Genomic DNA, 11,296 nt, shown 5'->3' on the forward strand with positions numbered 1-11,296 from the left:
GGTGTTGTAGGATGCAGACCCCAAACTGTTCAGGTGATGGCACTGCATCTGAAACTCAAGCCTGTGTCCTGACTAGAGAGGGGCACTGGGAGCATCACCAAAGGCTCTGTACTGGGGTGGTGGAGTCAGACCCTTTCACAGGAACCCCATCCCTTCCTTTTGGCTTGCTATTGTGACCAAAGGACCCCTCTTCTTTATTTGCACTAGCACTACCACATTGTTCTTCTTCAAGGGAGACTAAAGGGAAACCCTTCAGTCAGGCAACTGCGGAAAAGCATGCAAATGTGTAGAGGAATGGGCAGCTCAGCTGTACTGGCAGATGTGAGCTTGCCTTTGTACCACACCAGATAAAGGCTCTCCCAGAGGCCAGCATTCAAGTGGAAACGGGCTGTGATGCTGTGAATCTGGACAAGCCAGGAGCAGACGAGAACAGGCAGGCGGGAGTGAGCTGGAGGCAGACTGGGACAGTCCAATAGACATGGAGTTAAGATGACAGTCTGTCGTGGTTTAACCCTACCTGGCAACTAAGCACCACACAGCCACTTGCTCACTCCCCTCCCCGGCAGTGTGATAGGGGAAGAGAATTGGAAGGGTAAAAGTGAATAAAAACTCACGGGTTGAAAAATGAACAGTTTAATAATTGGAATAAAATAAGAATAATAGGAAAAAAAAACAGACAGAAATAAAACCCAAGAAAGACAAGTGATGCAAATGAAAGCAATTGCTTACCATCAAGTGACCAATGCCCATCCACTCCCTGAGCAGCAGCCCCCTTCTCCCCACCCCTTCCCCCTAGTTTTATTGATGAGCATGATGTCATATGGTGTGAAATATCCCTTTGGTCAGTTGGGGTCAGCTGTCCCAGCTGTGTCCCCTCCCAGCTTCTTGTGCACCCCACTCGCTGGTGGGGGGGGTGAGGAGCAGAAAAGGCCTTGACCAAGTGTGAGCACTGCTCAGCAGTAACGAAAACCTCCCTGTATTACCAAGGCTGTTTTCAGCACAAATCCAAAACATAGCCCTTTAGTAGCCACTATGAAGAAAATTAACTCTACCCCAGCCAAAACCAGCATACAGTCCCACACTTACTACTGAAAAACATCTCCAGCAAAATCAGCTCCCTGCCCCTACCCGTCTTTCCCAAAGAATTATGTTGCCCACCATCAGCTCACAACAGCTCCTCGTCCTTCTGCCCATTCAGGCTCTGAGCAGCCAGTTTTTGCTTCTTATTGAGCAGCTACAAGGTTGTCTCATCCTAATGGAGATTTGATCTGGCTCTTCTTGCCCTGTCTCTCCCTATTACTAACTTAAAAGAAGGCATGGGATTCGCTTGCCAGCACACAAGCAAAAAGCTAGTCCTCAGAGACCTAACAGACCAACTATTCTGTTCTAAAGGAGGATGCGCGGAAGCTAGGCACATCAAAACGAATTAATAGATTTAAAGGGTCTGGCTGGTTAAGCCCTGTATGGTTATTCATCTTCTCATTCTATAACAGCAGGATGCTGGCCAAATTTAACAAAGAGCAACTTAACCTATTGCTGTGTTTTAAAGGAGAGTTTTACGTGATTTTTTTTTAACCTGTGAAAATTGAGCAATGAAGGGTTAAGAGAACACAGATTCAAGACTCAATCACACCACTTTTTTTCTCTTTTCTCACAATGGTATAAATTGTGTTCTGTGTCTCTTTGCAATTTGCAGACAAACACAGCATATCCTAGAAAAATCAATATTTTCTCAGCGATGGTGGTTGTCCTCACCTTGCCTCCAGGTAACAGAATAAAAGGTTTTAAGGCACGGTCAATTAGCAAAACTGATAGCAAATACTTTTGATCGGGTACCCCGTTTGGAAAGCAACTACACTGGGAATTCCAAGTTTGCAAATGAGGATTGTTGCCTTTACATTGACTTACCATATAATGGATTGTAAAAGGCCAGTTTTACTGGAGCAGAGCTACACAATCTTTCACAAGTCTGGCCTACTGCTGCACATTTTTTCTTTTCTTTTAAGAGTCTGCTGTAGGATATAATATATACTAGAAAACTTTAATGCTCTACCCATGCAACTAGAGAGATTTTATCCAAATACAGAATCAGAAAAAAAAAATCTTCATTTTTTTTTGTTCAAAAGCTATTATTGATAACTCTACTGTTTGCACTGTGTTGTAGCCACAAACACTGAGAAAGATGCTGGTAACATTTCTGCCCACTTCAGCCTAGACCACACCACTTCATTAGAGTGCTGAGAATTTGCTGGCTTCGGAGAGGCCAAAGCATGTATTCTCAAGGGACTGAAAGGAAAATGTTCCACAAATGCCAAGCTGGAACTTGGCACCGTGGTCACTTGGCAAATGAACGGCGCTGTACATAATAAACAAGCAGAGAGAGGGCGCTTAAATTCTAAATACCCTCTTGAGAAAAGATAGAAAACAGTTCCTAGGAACAGTGAACAAAAGCTGTCAGAAAACTAAGATCATTGATTTTTGTCATGAGTGACTTATGATTATGGCTATGTGGTTGGAATGGGAATGGAAGATTCTGCAGTACAAAGCACTGCATTCTCTAATCTCGTGTGAGATTTCATTTATACTTATTAGATAAAGCACAGTGTCCCATTTGTTAGATCTGTTGGGCTCAAATATTGTATTTTACACATTAATCCAATTATCCTCCTGTTTCAGTACATGTTTAGATTACATTAATGTATCACCAATTAATAAATGCTTTTTCTATTTCTATGTATATCTGTGTAAAGGAAAATATGGTTTAGAATAGCCATTAATTTTCCATTCAAATGAATGACCTGCTTCAAAATGAAACTGATCATGCTGCAATTTTATTTCCACACCTCTCATATTTTTATTATGCAACACACAAACATTAAAAATAAGAAAATATACAGCACAGAGCTTAGGCTGCCATCTGGCTACCTGGCAAAAGAACAGATTAAGCAAGGTAGCAGGATCTCTGATCCAGCAAATGAACAAGCTGTATTCTGCCTTCTGCATATTAACACCATTCAGATCTGAAGGGAATATGCTGTGACCCAAATGCACTTTAGTTCTATGCTGCACAGCACTGCACACCCCATACCCTGGTACCTTTCACAGTCACCATCCATTACCAATTCAGGGTTTCATAATGCACTTTTACAAAAGCTTTTAAAACCTTATTCTGCACTGAAACAGGAGTCAGCCTCCTCAGAGACCAAAATACAGCCTTGTTCTTTACACCAGAAGGGCTTTAGAAGGACTGCACCCAGTCCCATTGTCTTAAAAGACAACCAAAGATTAATAGAAGGTAGAAAATGAACCTTCAAGCTCACCAAATAAGCATCTCCAATTTTAAATACTAACACTAAACCACCACTTTGCAAAGTCATATTCTATTCTCTTCTCTTTTCCAGGGCTTTTGCAGCTTTCCTTTACAGTCCTTGACTTTCTGATTTGTGGGCCTGAACAACACCCTCCACCAGAGGAATCTGAGTCTGTCTTCTGCTTTTTCTTGCACTTACTTGCCACTTGAAAGAAATCCAGTTGTGCAGTTAGGCCTGGATCCAGAAAAGCACATAAGTACGTTGTTTATATATATGAATAGTACCATTGTGAAGGGTGCAGGCTTTTTCCCAATATTTGCCATCAGCCTTTTCTCTCCTATTGCTTCTTTGTTCTACATTTCTACATTACTGCATGTGGCCTATCTGTTTATTCCAAGATTTTCCTGTAAATTCAAAATGTGGTACAGGCTGTGTATATGATCATCCCCAGGACTGACAGGAGAGGGCTCTCAGAAGAACCGAGACATAAAACACTCATACAACTGTGTTTAAAATGAGATGCCAGAAAGTTCTCAGCACTGCCTTTTATCTCAACCAATTAACGTGTATCAGAACAACTGTTGGCTAGCTTGCTTGTTCAGCTTGAACTCTTAAGAACATCCTGGTAGCTCATTTAGTTAGGGAAATACCACTGCAGAATAAGTAGTGAAGGTTTATGAGTTACAATATAGTTGGGACGTTAAGTGCTAAAACCTCTAAACTACTTTAAAATAAATAGCGTGGATTCTATGACATTGTGAACCTATCAATATTCTTTCACCTGCGAGCAGTGGTATATATTCAGAGGAGAGGTAACATGTTTCAGACAGTCCCATAAGCAAAATAAACATTTAGAGATAAGTATTAACTGAGACTGATCATCAACATGAATTGTGCTGGAAACAATTTCATATAATCAAGTTATTTCAATTATCCTACTTTAGGCTTAGGAATTCCTGTTGGAGATTCCCACATATTGAACCAGACATTTAAAAGTGCTGATGGGATATTTACTCTAAAATGCAGACATGAACTCTTTACAGATGTGTCTGACAGGGTGCAGCTTCACACTGACTGATGAGTCCTATGGTCAGTATTGCAGAAATACTGATGCTGGTAAAACACACTTCATCATTAACTTTCATAAACTCTAATGGGAGTTAACAGCATGTCTCAGGGAGGTGCTGCAGAGTCAACGTCCTGATAGACCTATCACATAGAAGATACCTCAGCTTTCTTAGATTAAAATCAGAAAAGAAAGTTGGAAGAGCAATTTTAAAAAAATCTGTATTGAATTAGCGACATGTAGCGCATACAACATCATCAATCCGGTTCTCAGAGAAAGTGATAATGGTTTGGGTGAGAAATTTTGCCTCAGCAGTGCATACAGGGTCAAGGACAAGAAGTTGATCGTACTGTGAAAGTATATTCAAGGCTGTTGTCTTAGTAAAATTAATTCCTAGTTACTCAAAACCTGACAAAGCAAAACCACTTTTAATTCAGTATTCTTGGGGTGTTTTTAAAAAAGCATACTATAAGCTTTTGTGTTAAAGCTCATTCTAGTTGAATACTAAATCAGCCGATGTTATAGTGCTGACAACTTACTAAGTGTTTCCAGGCAACAGAAAGAAAATTGCAAAAAGTAAACAATTCAAATATGCTAAAGAAGAACAAACCGATGCAAAAATAAAATCTACTCCTTTATGGAGCTCCTCACTTCTAAGCAATGTTAAGTCCTTTTATGTTTTATGCATAAAGAAGTACAGAGTCTCACCAAACAAGGGGCAGTGTTTTTCAGAGTTTTTGGCTGTGTTATTTTCACAAAGGATCCTTTTGTTTCTTTTCAACACTTCAGCAGACAATTGCTTCCCCTTTCAGCCAACCCATGAGTTGCCAAAGATTTCATAAAGTCACTCAGGCAGATTCTGAAAGTCCCCCTGTGCTATACATACCTTTGCCACGTGTGTTGGGGGTTAAGTGTTTCCATATAACCACTCTTGTGTGGCCTGCATACTGGGGCATGGAGTCTGTATTTTGTGCCTTGTGACACTTATATTTTTTACTGCTCTAGCAAACTCGAGGTGCTGAAATTGCAGTTTGTGCCAACCAAGAGCCGTTGCTGACTGTAGTGAACTCCTCTTGGGCCAGCCAGAGTCCAAGAGTGCTCTCCAGTATTTTTCTGATTGTCAGTGAGCTGTGCCATCAGGTCTAACCCATCACCAGAAAACCCTTCTGCTCTAGACCCCAGTAATACATGCTCCCTACCTGGATGGGGCAACTGCTGCCCTTTGGATACACTGCAGAACACACAGGCACTTGCTCCAATGCCCCTGATGCCCTGATGATTTTTAGGTGTGATGGCTTTAGAGACACTACGGTTCTGGGTGTGGAATGTCACCTTATTACCCAGCTAGTTCAAAATTACTCTTACCACAAAACAAGTTAATGATGCATAGAAGAGCAGCTTTCTACCTAGACCTCTCCTTCATGGTACAGTTGCATAGTTGCAGGTTCTCCTGAGAAAAGGTTCCTTCTTTCAGTAACATACACATCTCAGACAATAATCATTAAAGAGTATCTTATCATGCTGGAGAATGATACTCTCTATAAGCCACCTCCCATTTAAAACCCTGCCAGGGGTCATAAAATATGGGGCTTTTCCTCCTTATCCACTATGTCAGTTGACCATTTCCACTTTGTTAATCTAAGCACTGTTTCACTCAATTGGAGTTGAAAAATATGTCTTTGCCACACAGGTATCAGGTCCTGTGCTTCACTGGCTACTTATTATTTTGTATTGGGTTTGCACGGCAAGATTTTGGTAGCGGGGGGAGCTACAGGGGTGGCTTCTGTGAACAGCTGCTAGAAGCTTCCCCTATGTCCGACAGAGCCAATGCCAGCCAGCTCCAAGACAGACGCACTGCTGGCCAAGGCCAAGCCCAACAGTGATGGTAATAGCACCTCCAGGATAACATATGTAGGAAAGGGAAAAAAAAAAACCTGCTGCGCAGCAGCAGCCAGGAGAGAGCAAGAATATGTGAGAGAAACAACTCAGCAGACACCAAGGTCAGTGAAGAAGGAGGGGGAGGAGGTGCTCCAGGCACAGGAGCAGAGATTCCCCTGCAGCCTCTGGAGAAGACCCTGGTGAGGCAGGCTGTCCCCCTGCAGCCCAGGGAGGCTAACAGTGCAGCAGGTATCCATCCACCTGCAGCCCATGGAGGACCCCACACCGGAGAAGGTGGATGACCAAAGGAGGTTGTGACCCCATGGGAAGCCCACACTGGAGCAGGGTCCTGGCAGGACCCATGGACGCGTGGAGAGGAGCCCACGCTGGAGCAGGTTTGCTGGCAGCACTTGTGACTCCATGGGGGACCCACGCTGGAGCAGTCTGTTCCTGAAGGACTGCACCCCGCGAAAGGGACCCACGCTGGAGCAGTTTGTGAAGAACTGCAGCCTGTGGGAAGTACCCACATTGGAGAAGTTTGTGGAGGACTGTCTCCCACGGGAGGGACCCTTCGCTGAAGCAGGGGAAGAGTGTGGGGAGTCCTTCCCCTGAGGGGGAGGGAGCAGCAGAGACAATGTGCGATGAACTGACCACAACCTCCATTCCCCAACCCCCTGTGCTGCTGTGGGGAGGAGGTAGAGAAAATCAGGAGTGAAGTTGAGCCTGGGAAGTAGTGTGGGGGGAAGGTGTTTGTAATATCTGGTTTTATTTCTCATTACCCTACTCTGATTTGACTGGTAATAAATTAAGCTAATTTCCCCAAGTCAAGGCTGTTTTGGCTGTGACAGTAACTGCTGAGCGATCTCTCCCTGTCCTTATCTCAATCCATGAGCCTTTTGTTGTATTTTCTCTCCCGTGTCCAGCTGAGGAGGGGAGTGATAGAGCAGCTTTGGTGGGCACCTGGTGTCCAGTCAGGGTCAACCCACCACACAGCTCCTTCCATCAACGAAGGGTAAAATTACCCCCTTTTCCCTGTTGATGACTAGCTGCATGTGCTTCACTTTATATTTCTTGCCTGAACTTTTTAGTCCATATTGCATATTTGTAAATTTATATTTAAATAAAAAAGTGGCTCATTACTATCTCTATACTGCAACCATGATAATAATGTCACCGCTTTGGGCTGACAGTTGGTTTCGTATGATCTTCCCCACCCTCCTTCTTCAAAGCAACCTGTAAACTGACTACACTACTAAGACAGGAAGGCAACCTTCAGGAGGCTGGTTTAAAATGTCACTTCCTTTCCCAAACTGCTATGCTCTTTCTCAAATTAATGCATTTTGAAAAGGAGTTAAGCTAAAAATGACAGTCATACTAATTATGGAATAAGAATACCCACGTATGGAGTTACTCAGGAATAGCTGTTCTTGAACAACATCATATAACCAAGCCTGGGACATATTTTTAAGGTTTTCTTTACAATCATGAAAAATAGGGCTTTGGAATTTTTAAAATTTTTCTTTGCTTTTCTTTCCAATTTTTTAAGATCTGAACAAAAACTCTGTGGCAAAAAATCTTGCTTCAGAAAAATTGTTCAGAGAGCGCATGAGTATTTATATCTCCGAATTCTATCCTAAATTTCAGTAAAAGATACCATTACAATGCAACTAGGAACCTAGAATAATTTTCCACATTCCTAAGAGCAGAGAAAGTGATATAATTTTAATTATATCAGGAAGTATCAATTCAGCACACAATGGGAACAAGATGCTGGTCCCTGGTGTTAGCTTAGTGACTCAGGCACCATGGCAGGATTTCCTTCCCTCTAAAAATTCTTTAATTGGAGTGGATGACAAGGCATCTTGTTCCCTCTCCTTTGGACTCAGTACAGCCCTCTACGGAAAGACACAACTGTTTTTGAAAACAGACAATGGAAAATCTTTTTTGACAAAACAGAAAAGGCCAACAAACAGTGGAGCCAAATCCATTCCTGACATCCCCGACAAATTTCAGTGGCACCACGGCAGAGATTATTATACCCTACGTGCTAGATGCTCTGCTACAAATTAGAAGCATTGGAGTAACTTTGCAGACCTGAGTCACAGAAACAGCTAGCAGTTAGGACATCTGGCTGTGTGTGTTAACGTTCCACTTCCAGGAAAAAGTTGCTAAGTTTTTTCTTAGGAAGAACAGCTGGCTCTTGAGCCATGATCCCTCCTTCCCTGACCCTTCAGAAAATCTGGGTGCATATTTAAGGAACAGAATTGCATTGTTGCAGCAATATTGCAATATTGGTTCTGGAAAAATAGGAAAGATGTTTAAAGACAGATCACTTAAATTGTGTATCCCTGTATGTGCACAGAGAGTAGGATAGGGTAGAGAGCAGAACAGGCATCTTAGAAAGCAGTAAGGAGCACTGAAACAGTTTGAACATACGTTTAGAATCTGCTTATTAGAATTTTTTATTAAAGGTACAAAGTCTTTTAACTTCACACATGCATAATCCAGTGATGAAATAACTAAACCTAAGGAGGAAAAGCCACACATGCAAGCACACACACACCGCCCCACCACCCCCCGCCATATATACAAGCACCAAGAGGGGAATAGTTCTGACGGAGGATGATACACACTTGCTGTAAGAGCTGCGTTCCATTACCTACAACATGCTGCAGTGCTGACCTTGCCAGGAACTGATGCAGCAGACAGCTTATCAGCTCGGGAATCACTGGACTTATTTTGCCAAGGAGTCTGAAGCGTTTTAAGGACGGGTGAAATTCTGCTGTTCTCTTGGGTTCAGAAGAGTCACGAATTCACACACACATTAAGAGGCCACCCAAAAGAGACTACGAAATCATCTTCCTTAGATGATATGGGCTGTTTGTACTAAAGACACCTTGTAGCTTAGTGTACTAAATTATGGAAATGTATGCATTCCAGTGAAATCTTGCATTAAAACTTGACAATAAGAAAGGGGTGCTGAGTCTTGTAAGACACATTTACAGACCAATTTGCTCCACATTGGTTTTGTTCTGAAGTTAGCAATACTGTCTGGAAACAGTAGCAAGCTTATTTCAGTAAGAAATTATATAGTACTCTCCAAGATTTATTGGAAGCTGCTATAACCACAACGTACAGCAGAAATATACTCAATATTCAGAGTCCCGAATTCATAATCCTAACGAGAAATCTTTCTGCAAATTCCTCAGAAAGCCTAATTTTAGCCAGCTTTCCAATAAAAAGAGATAGAGGGCAAAGCAGAAGACAATAACAGATCCATGTATACTTTTACATCACTACTATTACAAGTACACAGAGGGATTAGTCTGCATGGGATTTCAAGCAGGAGAGGATCTTCACAATATTGTTCTCCTCAAGCCCCATTAGGAATTACTGATGCCTCAAGCAGTATTAACTCTTGCAAATTTCTTTCTACTGCTGCTGCTACACAACTATGGCAACAGAGTGGCTTCTGCCCAGCCTGTGCTATTAGGGGAAGGGATCTGCAATAGAAACAGAGGCACCAATTCCTCGGGGACATCTTACTGATCTGCACATCACTCGACTCCATTAACCACAGATCTGGGATTCCCAGACTTTAGCATTCCCACGGAGTGCTCGATCTTCCCTAAAGCTCTGAGAGGACAGCAAATGCCAGCTGAGCCTCCCAAAAATTCCTGCTTTGTCTCCCTTCCTGCAGGATGTTGTTTCTGGAGTACAATGGTACATGTCTTTGCGTACACCTTTAACTGAACCTAGATTCATTCTGTCAGCAAAATATTAGATTTATCAGAATAAGTGGGTGAGAAAACTGTAGAATTAATGGAAGCACTCAACCTTTTCTAATTATACATTGCATTACACTTTTATGAGAGAAACCATACAAAAATGCTTTGCTTTGAGCATATTGTCAGAGCAGCTAATTTAGTTTGGTTAGTTAAACTGATCAGGGAACAGTTGTTAACCCAAAAAAGTAAAAATATTCCTGCAAGGGTGGAATGCCACATTAATCTCTGAGCAGAACAAAAACAAAGACAAAAGCTCATTGCTGTCTCTAAGAGGTAATAAAGAACATGCTGCTGTGTCATAAAAAAACCACCCTAATTCTAAAGCAAAAGGTTGTTCTAAGGCACTACTTCCAAGCATACATGTTTGTCTTTTGCTCATTTTATTTATCTGCCTTTGATACATCAGCTGATGCCAATTTTTATTTATATTACTCTATTTCTGCAGCTCCAACTCAGATGCATGTCCCTGCTGTGCAGTACAAACATGTACATAATAAAACATCAGCTCTGTTTCAGAAAGCAAAGAACTTGAGGGCTAAACAGACAAGGCAAGAAAATGGGCAGGAAAAAGAAGACTCAGAACACCCATTTCACATCGTGCCATTGAGGCACAAGACTATGATCTTACACTTGTAAATGGCAGCAATGTTTTGCCACTGAGACACATAGGGATAGGGTTGCATTTTACACAGTGTGCCCAGGGGGACATGGAACATCCACAGCAGAAGGGAGGACTGAGCCCCAGTCTGCTGCACACCATTCAGGGATGCTGACACTCTTTCTTTGGCTGTTTACCAGTGCACAGCATAAACACACACATTACATATACATTCTATACATAGTATAGAATATAGCATACTATTTATAACATAGTGCATATATAATTTATACAGTACAATATACATTATATTTACCTCAAAAACAGCCCAGCAACCTCAGAGCCAGTGGTTTTGATGCCTGCTTGGTATTTATTAGAAAAACAGTATGTGGCTTTGCCTAGTAATTTGTAAGTGCCAATACCTGCTGCTTGACTTTTGAGAAAGAGACAATTTGCTGTTGCTGATTTGTGACAGATGCTGGTAGGTGGGCAGCCACTCCTCCAGATCTGTGATTTCACCTTTTGAGAAATAGAAGGTGTGTGCACTAAAAGAGAATGTGCGCTAAGCTGACCTGACCTCTACCCTCAAATCAGGTACTCAGAGAAGTGGCTTTGGAGTCAAGGCGTGTGCTGCTTTACCAGCAGCCATGGTCAT

Source organism: Phalacrocorax carbo, chromosome 4, assembly GCF_963921805.1.
Source record: "Phalacrocorax carbo chromosome 4, bPhaCar2.1, whole genome shotgun sequence".
Classification (NCBI taxonomy): Eukaryota; Metazoa; Chordata; class Aves; order Suliformes; family Phalacrocoracidae; genus Phalacrocorax; species Phalacrocorax carbo.